The sequence below is a fragment of the Cygnus olor genome, chromosome 2, assembly GCF_009769625.2.
Source record: "Cygnus olor isolate bCygOlo1 chromosome 2, bCygOlo1.pri.v2, whole genome shotgun sequence".
Classification (NCBI taxonomy): Eukaryota; Metazoa; Chordata; class Aves; order Anseriformes; family Anatidae; genus Cygnus; species Cygnus olor.
Window position 1 is genome coordinate 117,016,483 of NC_049170.1, and position 18,135 is coordinate 117,034,617.

An 18,135-nucleotide genomic window follows, 5' to 3' on the forward strand; every position below is an offset into this window, starting at 1 on the left:
TTCTCTGATAGGCTTGTTTCGAGAGATGTTTCAAATAGTTTTTCTTAATTTGTTGCACAGTTTAGTATATTAAGTTGGGGATATGAAGGGACCTTGCAGCTGTAGAAGGATCCTACCAAACTTAAAATTTACCACGTCAAATGGCAAGGTAGCTGGTTTTCACACAGACCTTTCACAACTAGATATTGGCTCATGACTGAAAGTAGGAAAGACCTTGTCATGTAGTGCAGCCAACTTGTGGCAATATATTCCATGTAAGTCAAAATAGATAAAAAGAGGGACCAAGTTGAAAAACAAATCTTTAAGTTCTTTGTTGTTGTTGTTATTATTGACAAAAGTCTTCTTGGCATTTGCAGAAAGAAGTAGTGATAGGTGCTGGTAGAGATGTGCCCAACAAGCACCCCTTGTGTGCAGACTTGAATGTAAAACCACATGACTTCCAGGTCTCAGAGTAGGTGTGGCTTCAAAATGGAGAAATTACAGCAGCGAGCTGGAAGAATGAATTTTTCCCCCTTTGTAATAATAATGTCAGAGCTGTTATTACATTTGGCTTGGAGAGCAGGTTGGAAGTGTTTCTCAGAAGGGAAGTGCTTCCAGCTCCATGTCTCTTTCAAGAGCTCCATTCCCATGTACTTGCTGGAAACCTTTCAGGAAACCACATTCCCTTTCCCGTCCCTGTTCAGCAATGTGATCCTTCCCAGCCAGAGTGGCTCGCAGACCGCCTTGTCGTCCGGGCCTGGGAAAGGAATGTGACAACGAGGGGGCAAAAGTGCTGGTGCTTCCAATCCCTTCCTATGCTGCCTTTCAGAAGAAACCTCGTCCCCACCTCCTTATGAAAGGGTTTTCTACATCCATAAGCATGTTTAGAAAGATCTGCAGTCTCTAATTTTCCAGCATGTGGTGGGTGAAGCATGTGATTTTAGCTGGAAACAGTCACATGGCCAGATCCTCAGCCTTGTGCGAGTCTGCCTGTTGCTCCAAGGGTCACACTGTGCTGTTGTCATTTGTGCTGGTGGCAAAGCAGGTCCAGTAGATTGCTCCCTAAGTTGCCTGTTATGGCCCTAAATGATGGCTGGTGTCTGACAGTACTGCATGGGATAGAAACACTACTGCTATGCAGAAGAAATGCCCTGAAACCTTGTGCTAGTGCAATTTTCCAGGCAATCAACAATTCAAAAAGACAGTAGGTGAAGAAATGCTGTTTATATTACAAGTTTCAATAAATAAGATAAAGGGGGCAGGAAGAAGAGAGGGGATCAAGGAACTGTTAATGACTTAGAGGACAGAATCATATTAGAGACAGAAATGTAAACTGGTTTTGCTATTGCTAAAAGCCCAGGAGATACACATTTCATTTTGCAGAGAAATATTCTGATCAGTGTTTTCTTCTGTCATAGCAGCGGACAATTGAGCTTGGATCCCCGCCAGCCTTTTTTATCCTCTCTTTAAACTAAACAATTAATTAAAAGGGAACACAAGACAGGACAATTTAGCCAGCTCTGTTAGTTTAGACAGAATGGGTTATTGGGCAATGCCATTGCGGCACAGAACAATCGCTCCTAGCTTCTGTGCCACAGGAACAGTTAAGCCTTTCAAGATGATTTTCTAGCCACTACTGTTAGGGTGATTGTGCTGTTTTCTTATTCTTTATTTTTATGCTGTTTCATTTGCTCATCATTGTTACTGCTTGTATTATGTGGTGCGTGGGTGGTAAGGATTAGATAGTGATTCTCAACACAACAGTTTCTCTTGAGACAGACATTTACCCACCCTGAGACAATTGCTCTCCAGAACTGAGGCAAAAGAATATAGGAGACAAGTTGCACTGAAGTCAAAGAAAAGCCTCTTGCAGGCCCCAGTGGACAGGAAAACTGGAAGATGGAGAGCTATTCTTTTACATGTTTTGAAAAGCTAAGAATGTGAGTCTCAGAAAAATCAGAATAGGTGAGTGACCTTTAGAAACCTTTAGAAAAAAAAAAAAAACTTCAGAAAAATTTGAAAGCTGCAGGTGGACAGGAGCTTTGAAAATTGCAGTGCTTACTTAAGCATCAGAAATGGCTTCATGGATCATTCAATCCATCCAATTGATCCGTTCAGCCTCCATCCAATCAAGGAGCTTGATCCCCCATCTAAATGCTTTCGACTGTGGACATTGTGGTAAGTGGACAAGGGTTGGGAAACTGAATTTTATTCTGGCTCCTGATGCTCATTTAATATGTCCCCATGCAGTAGCTGTTAACCCTTTTGTACCTAGAAATCATCTGTAAACTGGGAATAACAGTGTTGCATACTTAAGTTTTGAAGCCTGACTAAATACAGCTTGTAAGAATCTATGTGAGGCCAAAGTCATTCTGGGGCTAATCAGTTGCAGAGATGGGGCTAACTAACAGGACTGTCCATAACTTGACACCATATTTATTTCCTTTACAGATATGGTTCCCAGTCCTCACTAGCCTGTGGGAAGCCCAGTGAGCCCAGTGTGCTGCTTATAACATATGTTTTACTCTGTTTCAGTGGTCTTCATTTTAACTCTTTAATTTCTAGCAGACACCAGCAACAGAAAGGATTTTAGCAGCAGAATGGAGGGCTACTACTTCACCTGGATTTTAGAAACATAAATATTATCCCACTCTGTGTGAATTCATAAAGCCACTAAATAGAGGTTAGCATTATTATATATTTTATTTTTTATTCTCCACTAGGGATGAATTTTACACCGGAGAGTCTTTGGGGAAAAACAAAGGATTTCTTTTTGGATGTGTGTAAAACATATCGTTTAAAATATCTCATTACTTTCTGTGTTTAAAAAAAACAACAGTGTCATCACCTTCACTTCATTCCATTAACCCAACTTGTTTTCAGCCTCAGCTGTTCAGTATTTATCACCCTCTATTGTCATATATTACACAGCTGCATCAAGGCATGTTTTAAACAAACAAACAAACAACAAAAAAACCCAACCCCAAAACAATAAAAGTCAAACCCATTCCAAAAGTGAAGCTCATGGTAGGTGGGAAGAGTATAATGAGTAGAATGTCATTAAGAAGAAAGTGTTTGCTGTAGAAATATAACGCCAAAATTTCAAGTTGAGTTACAAGATTTAAAAGATTAAAATCAGAGGAAAATTTTGAAATGATCGAAGTCTTCAGTAACATTTATTTCCCATTAATGGTCATGAAGCTAAATTACATAGTAGATTTATATCAAGGCAGCAAAGTCGAAAGGCTTAAAGTGAATTGAATTGCAGGGAATTTCTGCCCCTAAATCACTGTCTGGTGTGGTCCATCTGAAAGGTTGCTGAACCTAAGATATAAATCATATAATCTTTTTGCTGCTCTGCCATTCACACACAGCCTTCACTTAAGCTAAAATGTTAAATATCATAGAATCATAGAATGGTTTGGGTTGGAAGGGACCTTAAAGATCATCTAATTCCAACCCCCCCCATCCATGGGCAGGGACACCTTCCACTAGACCAGGTTGCTGGCCTTAAACATTTCCAGGGATGGGGCATCTGCAAGTTCTCTGGGCAACCTGTTCCAGTGCCTCACCAGCCTCATAACAGAGAATTTGTGCCTAATATCTAGTCTAAATCTAACAGTTAAAAACTAATGGTTTACTCCTTATCCTATCACTACAATCCCTGAAAACAGCTTTCCTGTAGGCCCCCTTTAGGTACTGGAAAGCCGCTCTAAGGTCTCCCTGGAGCCTTCTCTTCTCCAGGCTGATCAACCCCAACTCCCTCAGCCTGTCTTCATAGGAGAGGTGCTCCAGTCCTCTGATCATCTTTGTGGCCCTCCTCTGGACTTGTTCTAAGAAGTTCGTGACCTTCTTCTGCTGGGGACCCCAGAACTGAAGGCTACACTCCAGGTGAGGTCTCATGAGAGCAGAGTAGAGGGGCAGAATCACCTCCCTTGACCTGCTGGCGACACTTGTTTTGATGCAGCCCAGGATATGTTTGGCTTTCTGTTCTGTAAGCACATGTTCCTGGCTCATGTTGAGCTTCTCATCAACCAACACCCCCAGGTCCTTCTCATCAGGGCTGCTCTCAATCCATTCTCCAGACAGCCTGTATTTGTGTTTGGGATTATCTACCAATTTTGTTTCCTTCAATTTAAGTTGCTTGAATTTAGCAATGTATCATCTCACATAGTGTTGGCCATAGCTGCTACACTCATTTTCACAAATCCATCATAGCAGCCATGTGTAGCAGCCATCTTGGTATAGTGGTTTGAAACCTTATGGAAAAAATGCAGCACACAGGTAGTCACAAGTAAGTGCAGCTGTCAGTCCCACTGAGGCTAGTGGGTCCACTCTGAAGCAGTGTCGAGCACTGCAGCTGCTGCTGTTTTCCCAGTACCAGAGGGGCTCCTACAAGGGGCATGACCTGTTGGCCAAAGGAAGGGGACCCCTGCCTGAGTCTTAAATATATAGAGGCAATTTTTCAACTGTGAATATTTTGGCAGCCTGAAATGCTCTGGATACATGGGCTGAAACCATTCAGCAAAACAATGAAAAGTTGGTGTCCTTTAGTCCTGTCCCATCCCATGCGTTCTGAGGATTCCAAACTTCCTAGATGAGAGGCTAATGCCAAACCATGTGCAGCAGTGACCATGGGGAGAGGGAATTGTCTAACAGCATTTGCCATGAAAATTGATTCATATTCATCATTTTAAAACACCCTCACAGGAATAAGCTGCAAAGTCAATGCATCTGTGTCAGGAGTAAAGCAAAATGCCACCCATATAGCACTGAGATATAAATAATCATGCTACAAGTAATGTTTTCTATTAAAGAACCAGATATCACCCTTTTCAATCTGTAGAGAAGAGGACTGGTAGGCATCTGATGTAAAGTAAGACCCTTGCATTGTATTCCTTTTACATTAGCCAACTAGTTGATCCAACCACTTTATCAGAAGCAGTGTTTAAATCACATTTGATTATGATTTGAAAACTTGCCTCCTGACTCAGTGCATACAGAATCTGCATGGCTGGTTTCTAAAATAAATTGAATTAAATTTTTCTCCTTGTGATCATGCCTGATTTGTTGACTCTGCCTTTAATAGTCTGTGTATAAGCAAAGGTATGTTCATATGTTAGTTTCAGCAGTTGCACATTGCATGTAAGTCAAACAACCACAGGATTCCTTTACTTCAGAGGTGAGACTCCAGATCTCCCCATCTCCCGTTCTCATTGAACAAAATCCCTGAAATTTGTGCTCTGTTACTGCCTTCTAGTATGAGGAAGTGGTATGGTGGATGACGCATGGACTGGCCTCCAGGGGAGCTGAGTACTGTTCCCAGCTCTGCCATTTGCTGGGTAATATCCTGCAACTCATTTAATGTTTTTGTGTCACAGTTTCTCCAACTGTGAAAATGAGGCTAGTGGGCCAGCATTTCCCACTGAAATCAATAATAGAGTCCTACTGAGTTCGGTGGCACTTCAGTGCTTAGAGATCTGGGGGGGGGGGGAGGGGAAAGGAATTGTTGCTTTTAATACATTTTCCTCAGTTGCCATTCACTAGTTCTGCTTCACATGAGCATGATTCAGATTTATTCTAGTCTTCTTCTTTTCCATTATGAAACACAGCTGTTTATAAAAAGGTTTATCAGCATTTTTATAATCCTTAATTCTGCTCAGTCCTTTTCTAATGTTTTGTCAATATTTTTCCACCTTAAATTTCTACTTTATAATGAAAACATACTTCCTTACTCCCATGTAATGGAATACAAATGGAAGGGACAAGACAGTATTATTCAAAAATTCTCAGCTTATGAAATAATATGTATTAGTTGACGTGCCCCAGAGAGATACAACTGACCAGCTGCTCTGGGTGAAACAAATAAAAAGAAAAATCTTTATTAATGATGTACTCTGCAGTAGATTGTATCTGGGGAATTCTGTAGAAATGGACTTTCTTATCCCTTCCCTATAAATGAAATACGGAGGAGGCTGAGTTCTTAGAGATTTGGTAGTCACATAAACAGTGCATAAATACACAAGGAATGGTCATATTCAAGGAGGATTTCAGCTTTAGTAACCACTACATCTTGCATTTTCTTTGGCTTCCTTTAGTCAGCTAAAGACCGTGGGTGAGACTTTCCAAATATAGGCAACCCGAAATTCTGACCAAAAAACACATGCCTTCTCAGGAGTGGATTAAGGCACGATTCATAGATCTGGGTCTTGGGCTTGGAGGGGGCTTGTATAACCACGTTGTTTGGATTGAAGTATCCGGCAGCTTGGGCTCTAGTGTTAGATAGGGCTGTGGAGGTGGGAGGTAGAGCTGAGAGGCTGTGGAGGCAGTTGAGTCATGGGAATATTTACTGTATGTTTGGGTGGATTTGGTTAGTTTATTGCACTGCTCTGGCTTTCTTGAGGCATGCTGGTTGGCTCAACTCCAGGACTTCTTTAGTCTTACCCTGTCCCAGCAGTGGGTCACTTTGTCCCACAAATTGTAAACTTGCAGAGAATGCACTTACTCAGTTTCTGATGTGAGATGGAAGACAGGTTAACAGCGAAAACAGATGAACTTTTGTGTACTAGTATAAACTCATTGAATAATTTAGGTTGGAGGGGCCCCTTGGAGCTCCTCTAGTGCAATTGCCTGGTCGAAGCATTGCTAACTTCAAAGTTGGAGCATGTTGCTCAAGACCTTTCCCACCAAGTTTTGAATATCTGTAAGGGTGAAGATGCAACAGCCTCTCTGGGCACCCTTCTCCTTTTCCTTTTCCTTTTTTTTTTCTTTGCCAATCGTATTGTGAATATTCTTTTTCCTCATACATGGAAGTTCCCTTGCTGAGACGTGCATCCATTGCCACTTTTGTCTTTTGATGTGCACTTCCAAGAACAGTCTCTCTGTGACCACCTATTAGGTAGGTGAAAACGGTAGTGAGACTCTTTCCTTTTGCTCTCCCTTTTCCAGGCCAAACAAATACAGCTCTCTCAGCTGTCCTCACATGGCATGTTTTACAGCCCCTTGTCCACCTTGGTGGCCCTCAGCTTGACTTGCTCCAGTTTGTCAGTGTCCCAGAATTAGATACAGTATTCCAGATGTGGTCTCACAAGTGCTGAATAGAGGGGAATAATCATTTCCTTTGAGTTGCTGGCTATTTTCTTAATAAAGCAGCCCAGTATGAGGCTGGATTTTATCACTGCAAAGGCAGACTGCTGACTCATGTTCAGTTTTCCTTCCAGGAGTCCCAGGTCCTTTCTGTGAAGCTGCTTTCTAACCAGTTGGCATCCAGACTGTTCCAGATGCAGGACTCAGTATTTGCCTTTGTTAAGCATCATGACTTCAGGTATAATTTAGATATAGGTGCTTGTTTTGCAAACACAATGCATAACTGCAAACACAATGACCTGCTTTTACGTGTATCCACCAGGTTTATAGATATATTTTGCTCACTTTTTGTTCACAAAGTTGCCTCATTTTTTATGGAGAATAATAACACAGTAAAATTCGAAAACTTCACATATAGGCAGGGGGATTTCTCTGGATGCATTTCGAACACTTCTAATGATAAACTTCTCATTTGGATAGGGTTCTGTTTTGTTTTTCCCTTGCTCTCCTTGACTTTTCCCATTCTTAGATAAGGGCAGTGAGAACTGCATGAGGTATATTGGCATAATCAGTAACACAGACTTGTCTGGACCTCAGGAGATAAGTCTGCACTGTATCAGCAGACGGCACCTAAGAATGCTTTTCAAAGAAAAAAGTTCCCTCTATCTTTCAAAGGGAGCTTCCTTCTGTTGTCTTTATTGGAGGTCAGATTGCTGATCGGCCTCCTCCAGAGTTGGAGAAATTCCTCTGAAGACCCCTTAAATTGCATTTCAATTATACATGAGGCAGCACTGGCAAGCCCATTTTATTTCCAAGCTGCCCCGTGGCTTCTCAGAGGTGATGTCGTCTTGGAACCCTTGTTGCAGGTAAAAAACAAGACCCCTCTTCTGGTAGAAGAAGAGAAAATGTTCCTGAAAAGGCATATCTAATTGATTTAGAGAGAATCAAGTGCTCTCTGTAAACAGTGTTTGCACAGTGTAAATCTCTCACAAATTAGGCACCCAGAGGAATGTGTTAATCAGCAAGGAGTTACAAGGGAACATCAATCTTTAGTGGCTAGTAACAACAGAAGACAAAACATTCAGAATAATTTGATGTTTACAGACTTAAAATGGTCAAAATTTTATTTCACAATTTACAATGCAAAATAAGTATTCTCATTTCAGATGTGCTGGTGGATGCAAAGAATTTGAAAATCAGCTGATGTAGGAGAGGCCTAAGGAAGATCTTTTGAGCCTAGCTTGCTTTAAAAAATAAAGCAGTTACTAAGATAGAATGAGATGGATTGAAAATGCTGCAGGATTATTCAAATGCCAGACCCCAGTCTGGGTTCAGGTTGTGTGTAAATTTTGTTTGGTCTTTCCCAGGTCCATGAGAGGCGAAGTTTCTAGCATTCTTGTGGGAGATCCTGTACTTCATACTGTTTTGTCATTCTTTCAGAGATCTGGAGTTTGTCCACTATTTCCTGCCGAGAAAACCTTGGTAAAAATCATCAAGAGAATCCCAGTAAAGGGAACTGCATTTTGGGAAAAATTAATTGAGAAATTTTGTTCCAGTGTGTTAATAGAGACAAGTTATATCTTTATTGATTCTGGCTTATTTCCTCTACATAAAATACGACTTTTTACTGCCTTTGATAATAAAACATTTACCAGACTCTTTTACTATTGTTATTGGGAGAAGACCTTACAGCGTATAAATACTAGTACAAGAATGAAAAATACTGGGCAGAAACTTTAGAGAAAGATATGAATGGAAGTTAACCTTTTTTAAGTGCAACTAACATGTATGAAAACATAATAAGTTTGTTTTTCAGTTTCCTATCACATTTTCCATCTGTTCTCTGCAAGGCTCTTAAACTTCCACTTCCTCTGTGCAGTTTTGTAATATTCCCATTCACAGGAAGTAAGAGGAAGAGCTTTATGAGGGATATGTTACAAACAGACTGTATGTAGGTGTTGGGCTAAAATAACTGGGCTCCAGTCTGATCTGGTATAAACTGAAGACTCTTCAATGGAAGACTGAAATGCAGCTTGTTTGTTATCTGGGGCTTCATCCTGCAGCACTGATTTATTATTTTATTTTATTTTATTTTATTTTATTTTATTTTATTTTATTTATTTTATTTTATTTTAAAGTTACTGTTACTTTTTCCTAGTGTTTTTCATCTGTAATCATCAAGTACCGTATTAAGCAATAATGAAGGTCTTTACAGTATTTAGACTGATAAATATAAATACAGTCTATACCTAAGAAATGCTTCTATGACAAAGGCCAGGAGCTGTTTACAGAATTTGCTGATGGGCTGAGCCATGTCCCTTTATTCCCAGGCCAACATATCATCAATATGTTGCTTCCTGGTGAAAATGAGTTTCATAAACAGAATGAATAACAGTGAAGCTCTCAACAGCATGTGAAAATAAGAATAAAGTGATCAATTACAGCTTTGGGTCTTGATTGCAAAGAGCTTTGCCCTGGGACTCATGAATGTGACAAGGACATGAAGGCACTAGTGGACTGCATTGTTCTGCTCAGATTTCACTCAGCAACAGGAACCCCAGATCCCAACAAGGAGAGGGCCTATTACTCACATACTTTTGTAACAGCTAGCACTGAGGTTATTACAATGTACATGTTATACACCATAAGGACATAGATGCTGTAGATCCAGAGCCACAGAAAGTCTTTTCTATTTTTTTTTTTCTTTCAGCACTGAATCCAGTTAGAGTCTTCTAGTGTGAAATTAGAGGGGAGAGCCAAACTTCCTTTCCTCTAAACATTTCAAAAGATTGATGAGTTCAAAACTGGGATCATCAGGATTAACATCCAAGTTTTGCAAATGTCATGTCTTACTAATTAGCTGATCCAAGCCTCCAGATCTCTAAATACAAATGTAATTATTCCATGACTTTAATCTATCTTTAGTCCAGCTAGAGGATGCTAATTCTGTTACTCATTTTATTACTTTTTTTTTTTTACTTTTACTATTTTTTTTTACTCCTCAGAAAAGCAATTAATTGTCATGAAAACAGAGTTGTTGAAGTGATTTTGTTTTGTCATGAAAGCTTGAAAACACACATTCACAAAGCTTTCCCTCCCTCTCATGCTGTCTCCTGCCTCCCCTTCCCCAGCCCACAGGTATAACAAAACAACCTTGCAAGATGAGCCTTACAAAGTCTATGAACACAAGCTTGTAAATCTGGTGCTTGAACAAGCTCAATTATTTTTAACTGCTTTTGTGTAAGACAAGAGGCTATGTAAAGAACAGGATGTTTTGAACATTGAACTCTGGTGCATTACCTAATACCGCTGCTACAGATTTGATGTAATTTCTCTGCAGGTGTTGAAGGCATCATAAAGAGCATGCTACTGGGGTGTTGAACATTTAGGATACATAACCTTGTGGACTTACTGATTGTTCTTTTATGAACAGAAATGACAAGTTTATAGTTTGTGCTACAAACAATTTATATTGAAATACATCTTATTCTGCATTCTAAAAGGCATCCTTTTAGACTTTATTTAAAAAAATATATAGAAAGGATGCTTAACAGACTTTTGTTAATCTCCATTTTTTTAGGAGATGTGTGAAGTGGTCCACCTTTGCCTTCCCTGGAACATGAGGTTACTGCATCTTCCTTAAGTAGGGAAGGACAATTGCATCCCACTGTACTCTGCGGGATTGCTCTGCAGCCAGGTTCTCTGTTGCTCATCTTCTCTCAGCCCCTATGGGAAGTTCGCTGATACAGAAAGTAATCCTTCCAAATAGTGCAGGTGTCAGAGGTCTGTATAAGAGGGAGGCTTTTGTGGAAAATTACACAACATCTGCCCACACAATAGCTGGCCAGTACTGTCCTTCCTTCACTTTTTAGGTGCATGAAATGTGCATAAAAGAAAACACTAGGAAATAAGTAGATCCAATATTCTATTGCATGGTTAAAATGTGGTTGTTATTGGAAATACAAAGCATCTTTTTTGAACGTTTGTCAGGGAAATTGTCCTTTCTGACCATATGTGTGATAAACCTGAGGTTAAGTGGCCTCACTTGTAATACACTTGTAAGCAAGGACTTAATTTTCCATTGTAAATGCATGACTAAAACTAAAGTGGAAGAGCACCACTGATGGGAGTCTGGAGCATAATACTGCAAGGGGATTCTCTGAAGCCGTACTGCACTTTGCTCTGCTGTTCCTATCTCTCTCAGTGACTCTTTTTCAACACCCTCTTCATGCTTGACTCATTTTGTGTCCTGGCTTCTAGATACATTCTTCCATGGTCACTTAGCATTGTCTCATATCATCTTACCATCATACACGGTTCTTTACAGACAGCTATTATCAGCTTTATGCTCACTTATTCTCCAATTAGTGCCATTATTGTGGTGGATGAGCTAAGAACCATGCTGCACTTGGTGTCCTCTAAGTATCATATTTCCCCTGGGCCACTCATTCAACATTGGGTGGGAAAAGTCACATTCCTCACTAAAGTCAGCTACTGTCTAATGAGACTCATCTGTGTTGCCTTTCTGCATGGAAAGGCTGACCATTGAAAACACCTGTTTGATCACTCAGTTTGCATTTCTGTCAGTGTGAGGGAAGTCCCTTGTTTGTATTTACAGGTGCTTTGGCAAGACTAATTTTAGATAGATCCGCAATTTTATTTTATTTTTTTTTGAGGTTATTTTGATCCTACCCTTGCCATTCTAACTTGATACACTTGTTTTATGTCCATTTTGTACATCTGCAAATGTCTGTATGAGATAAAAAGCAATGGAGAGAACTCTTTGTAGGGACAAGGGCTTGAAGCTGAAATGGCAGAAAGAAGTGGGAGATGGTGTGCCTCCTTCTGGCCTACAGAGAAGAGCTAGTAATGTGACTGGGCTTTTCTGCAGCTGCAAGCTTGCTTGCTTGCTGTGCTTCTCTGTGGTCCTGCATCTAAGGCAACACTCTCAGACTTGTGCCTCCAATGTTTGAAAACTCAGTACAAAGTGTAAGCATAAGAGTAATCACATTTACTTTAATTGTGTAATTGTATATATTACATATGTTCTTCTCAGTCAGAATCAGAGCACCTTGTGCCTCACAGGACTGATTTACTCTCACGGGTGGAGAGCATAGCAATCCTGTCAATGGGGTGCTAAGGAAAATCAAGTCCCATATACATCTGTTTGTTGTATTGCCAAGTCTTATGGCTGTATTTCAAATCTATAGATATTTGATGTTTTTAAACCTCCATTCTTTAGATCATGGGATACTGAAAAAAAAATCTGAGCATTTCTTTTTAAAAAGTAGCTTTCATACTCTTACAGTGACTTGGAAAACTTAAAAAGGCTCACAAACTAGGAGACAAGAAAGGGCGCTGCATATACCCTTTGGAAAATCTTGTGACTTTTTTTCCGGTGGCCTCATGATTTTTTGCAGCTTTGATTCACAATTTTTGAAAATTTGGAACAGCTGAGTATTTCTGTCCATTTAAGGTGCTGCCATTTAATCCTGACAGTACCCAGAGGACAGCCTCTCTGACAACAAATATCCTTTAAAATGCATAGCTCATCTTTTACAGTGCATGGCACAATGGGACTGGGAGCCTTTGCTGAGAATTTTAGGCACAACCACAACAAAAATAATAAATAAATGAGGCATCTCATTCTGCCCAGAGATGCGTATAGAGCTGCTGTTAAAGTGCACATTAGCAAATAAAAGCAGACTAAATTTAACTATGACTCAATTACACTAAATCTGACCCATTTTTGTTCTGTGTTTCAATTTAACACTTATTTACATTCTTAGTCTTGGCGCTGTTAGAAGACAAGGGTGGGGGAGCAGGCATACTGGTCCTCAGAATTGCTATAAAAAATTGATGATTAGGAAAACATAGCTATAGTCAGCTTGAAGCTGGGTAGCTCATTTGAACCTACTATAAAAGAAAAGATCATTTTCTCATTCTATTAAAACTCAGTTAGCAAAGGCTGTGTAGGCGGCAGGAGATCAGAAGCGAACGTCCAACTTGGAGTTAGTACAACTGGGGTCAGGTCCAAAGCAAACTGCCTGATTAGTGAAACAATTTGTATTTTACAATGACAGCAAATAGGTAAATCTTGCGAGACTCAGGAGATCCTAGAGGACCGTGAATGCGAGCACTGCCTGCTTCGCAGGTTGCACGTTGATATGGAGGTGTCATTGCCTCTGCTTTTTCGTGCTCCTATTCCAGGGATATAAACAAGAGGGACTCAATTTGCTAAGGTTACTTTTTTTCTCCCTCTCCCTCTTGTTTTTACAATCTACATGTAAAGACTAATTGGCTGTGTTTTTCCCAGCTATTTTATGCTTCTCTTGCTCTGGTTACAAGTCGTACTAAACCAGTATATCCATGGGGACCTATAGACAGCCAGCATTTCCAAACGACATGCAGCATTCCCCTTTCTTTTTAAGTGTAAAACATTTACAAGTAAATTTACAAACGCATTAAGAACATTTCCCCGGCTGGCTGTTAGTGTTTATTTCTTCCCCTTCTCCTCCTGGGAGCTGACACCTCCCAGCCCTCACCTTTCGCACGCTGCTCCCCGTTACTTTGCCTCCTTCCCTCCCCGCCGCCCCTCTCCCTCCTCCTTTCCCAGTTCAGCAGCGGAGATTTCTGTTTGTGCCAGTGGGGCGGCCTGGCGAGACCGCAATTGCTCTACCCCACAGATTGACGAGCCCTCAGATGCCGATTTACTGTACATGGCAGCCACGCTGGAGCCGAGGCACATCTGGAGTGGAGTAAGCTTACTCAGAAACAGGGGCCAGCTCCAGCCGGAGCCAGCGGAGCTGAGCGCGGCGCTGAAAGGCAGCCCTCCTGCCTCCCCTTCCCTCCTCCCCGGGTACATTTCCTAATGTAAACAGAGGCCGGGGGGAAGGACACAGTAACTCTTTGCTGCATGTTTGTCATGTCGCGTCGTTTATCTGCTTGAGGTCAAGCCGGAGCTCTGGAAAAACAGAAGCTTTGCTTTTATTCTAAATAGCTGAAAGCCAGTGCTGCTGAAGGGGAAAAAAAAGAAAGAGTTTGCTTTTGTGTTTATTTGTTCCACTTTATGGTAATTTGGGGGATAATTTCATTATCTGCAGCCAAATTGAAAACAAGCTGTTGTCAATGCTAATGATACCAGTGTATTATTTTATGTACAGTAGGCGTGGAGCTCTTTAAACCACAAGTGGACTGGATTTCTGCTTACAGCTGTACTGCTTTAACTTTTTTTTTTTTTTTTATAGTTGCAAAATGAGGCTTTCCTTTTATTATCTGGAAACAAAAAAGATTATGGATGGCTGCTTTGTTTTACAAAATGGCGAATACCTTTCCCGGCCTGGTGCCAGCCTGCTGTCCAGCGCGTGCATTTTAGCTACGTTAGCGCAAAGAAAAAGCACGATCGTTTTGGGGCAGATATGCTGCTTTTATAATCCGGTTCACTGGACTGCTGACTTCCAGTCTCTGTAAAGAAATGGCAGAGATTTCTGAGGCATTTACTGACTGTCAGCAATCTGGATGAGTACTCTGTAATTGAGGTTTAATAAAGTTTTTATTTCTTCTTTTTAATAGCAGAATGATAAAAGTGGTAGGTTAGTTGTTCAGATGACATTAAAATGACGAGCATCCAAATTAAAAAGGGCTTCCCCACATAGTATTCCTCACTACTCAGTAGATGTTGCAGTGCACAAAGCAGAGAAAGCAAACATCAGAAGACATTGCCACTGATAACATATTGACGTGTGCCATGTTGATTTATCTGTCAAGAAATAAATACTTTTTCTAGGGATGTTGCTTCTTTGTCTTCCTTAAGTTCACAAACCTCACTCTGTATTTTAGCCTTCTGGTGGATTAAACAGTGACCTCCCAGACGAGTAGGTGGCTCCCATGGCTCCTGATGGAGCCTGGCCTAGCTATCGCATAGCAGAACTTGGCCTGGGACACGAGTGAGGTAACTGCAGTGTGGCTGGGCAGCAGCTCTTGTACCACAGTCGGGCAAAGTTTCAGCATTCCCCTGCAACCCCCCAGGGGGCTCCTACAATTGCTGTTTTATTATCTGTGCTAGTATGCCATAATACTCATATGAGATAGCAACAGAGGTTGCATACTGTATTGTATTATCATTTTTAATGGATACTGTTTTAGTTGATTTTAATAATTTCCTCACAATTATGTTTTCTCTTGCTCTCCTGATCATTCAGATCACACTAGGAGAGGGCCTAAATTTCTCTTGCCCAGGGACTACCCAGGGAAACATTTGGCATTACCTCTCTATGGCTGCTTAAACCACTCAAGGTGAAATTCCATAAGGAGAGGACTAACAGCATGGCAAAGGTGTTAGACAGTTTGGAAAGTCAGAACTGCACACCTCCAAGGTCTGCAATAGCCTTTCTGTTCCTGAAACCTGGTCCAGGAACAGATCCAGGGGAGGTACACCTTTTGTTATAGGACTTATGTGACCTATGTGATTACTGAGGTAGACAAAAAGTTTTACTTGGGGCAAAATGATTTATTTGAAGACAAACAAACAAACAAAAATATTTCTACAGAGAAAAGCTGGTGGAACCAGTCTGCAAAGTAAAGCTTCTTGGCAAGCTTCAGAGAGACCTTGGCAATTGATTGAAATCTAAACTTTTTTGCAGGGACATTTTGGCTAAGATTTTCTGGAATCCTGCAGGGCTCCACAGGACTCCTGCGTGGCTGGCAGATCATTGCTCAACTCCCCTGCTGCCAGGATAGAGGATTGATGGCATGTCATTTCAGGATGGCCCACCAAGTAGTCTACCTTTGAACTAGAGACCTCAGGGCTTCCAGGTTTCGAAACTGGGACAACACTTGTTTTGAAACTTTGTTGATATGTTTTGATATGCATTGGAAATATTTTGATTTCAATAAATTACCAAATCCTGACCCCAAAAAATGTTCCATAGGAGTTTTTTGAACAGCTTTACTCCAGTCTAAGTTTAATGACCCTGAGGGGAAAAAAGAATGGTTTATCCATAAATAGAGTAGAAATAAAACATAATCCAGTCAATGAGTCTAAAACAGGGCTTCTCTGACCCTGCTTACTGGGCATCCCTGCTGATAATTGCACTAGTGTCCTTTGACCTCCAGTAGACCAGTCTGGGCTCAGTTACATAGTTCTCATCTTAATTTTAAATGTGATATCCTGATAAGTTTGTTTTTGCTTTTCACTTAGTGTGTGTTTGAAATGATTCAATTCCTTGTTCTGCACTAATGCCAAAAGTGTCAGAAGTCTCAAAACGAAATCTTCTTGGTAGATGACCATGCATCCTGGTGGTTATGCTATTGTGATTATATTAATAGCATGTTCTCCAACTTAAGCAATGTGCAGGTGCAAAACTCTCATTCAGCAGTACATACATAACTCTTTCATCTGCCATTTCTTGCCAGTAGATTTCCTGCCCATATGAATGTTTCTTGTGAAATTTCTGGAGAATAGCTGCTGGGGTTTTGCCAGTTGTAAGAAAACAAATACACAAACAACCCCCTTCCAAAACTCAACAACTTCCCCTCTCCCTAATCCTGGCTTTTGGAAACCTCTGCTATTCATAGTAGATGTTCTACATTGAACAAAAAAGACTAGTCATGAAAACATAAACATTGTGGATTAATGTAGCAAAGGTAAAAGTAAAAAAATTACTAGAGTTGCATAGTGCTAGAGCATGCTTGTGTATTGGTATGTCTCTTTGGCTCATGTGGGTGCCTTACTTTAAATATATGCCCATGCCTATCCTTACTCAATCAGTCACTCTGTAATGGTTCTTTTGAATCCTATCCAGTTATTTTAGATTTAAAATAAAATTGGCCATGGCAAAATAATAATGTTTTTTTTAAACAGGTCTCAACACAGTGGGATTTTTAAGGCTACACAACTTTGGACCTACGTGCATGTTCAAGTAACAGCAAAACCTGTGGAACTTGTGTTCACAAACTGTTTATTCTAGTGGGTTTTGTACTCTGTGACCATCATCCAGAAACAAAGAGAGAAGAGCATTCTGAAAATTGGAGATTTGAGGGTTTAAAAAGTGTACCAGTCGGTGTTAGTCTGCAAAAATACGCGTGGGAGAAAAGGACAGTGAAACTAAGCCACCTATTAATACTGTACTTTAAAGGGCAATAGATACCTTTATCATTAAAATAAACTGAGAAATCTGCCTAAAAGTAAAGAAGGAATTTCCAGTTTCAAGTGTGTTATTTCCTCTCAATGTGATTATTTACAGTGTATCTGTTCTATGCTCTTTGCAAAGTGTGTTATTGACATTTGAATGGTATTTTGGTGTAAGATTCTGACATATGTAAAACAGCCAAAGACCAACATTCACGATATTTTTGACCCTAGGACAAACTGTCATATTTTAAAAAATTATCCTATTGTACTTTGCCTGCTTTCAGTGTTTCATTAAAACAGTAGAGGATTCATTGAACTGCAGCCTGCAATTTGTGATGGGCATTTCTCAGAAGAACAAGAACAGTTTTCCATTATATATTTCTCCAACGAAAACATATACTTGGTATATAAATGTTCAGATTATAATTCCATCCCAAATATACATGTATCCTAAAAATAAACCACAATAAATGTTAGACTAAGCAAAAAAGAAGAACAGCAAAAGAATGAAGCAGAAGAAAAAGGGAAAAAAGTGGAAAGAAAACCATGAGAATAAAAACTCAGGCATTAAATAAAATAATAGATGTGAAAAAACAACTTAAGGGTGAATTTAAGAGAGAGAAAGGAAACCACCCACAAAATTATTACAAAACCAGAACTTATTGTGGCTAGGCAGGTGAAATTCTGATCACAGTCATTGCAGACAAGTCAGGTGTCCTGGAACACAACAATAAAAAACAAAGACTTTTTAATGCTCGTGATTAAAGAAAGATTCCAACGTATTTCAGTGATCATCAAATGATGATTTAATAACCACATCAAGCCAGAGTTTTTCTCTATAAAGTTTAAATCAAATTATACAAATAAGATTTTTAATTTTTCTAACTAATTGAATCCTTTCTCTCAGATTTTTCTGAAGGAAGAAATGAGACTTGGAA

General features: G+C 40.1%; 1 long non-coding RNA gene across 3 annotated transcripts; it reads left to right on the forward strand.

Moving 5' to 3' along the window:
- The first annotated feature begins 302 nt into the window (after positions 1 to 302).
- On the forward strand, positions 303 to 17,255 carry LOC121066643. 3 transcript variants are annotated; one of them, XR_005817898.1, is made up of 7 exons: positions 303 to 1,944; positions 2,545 to 2,662; positions 3,665 to 3,870; positions 7,200 to 7,303; positions 8,433 to 8,547; positions 13,752 to 13,924; positions 16,928 to 17,255. It is a non-coding gene; the product is annotated as an uncharacterized LOC121066643 (long non-coding RNA). The 3 variants fall into 3 exon arrangements; XR_005817900.1 differs by having other exon boundaries at positions 2,548 to 2,662; positions 13,752 to 13,823; XR_005817899.1 differs by having other exon boundaries at positions 2,548 to 2,662; positions 3,724 to 3,870.
- The last annotated feature ends 880 nt before the right edge of the window (positions 17,256 to 18,135 follow it).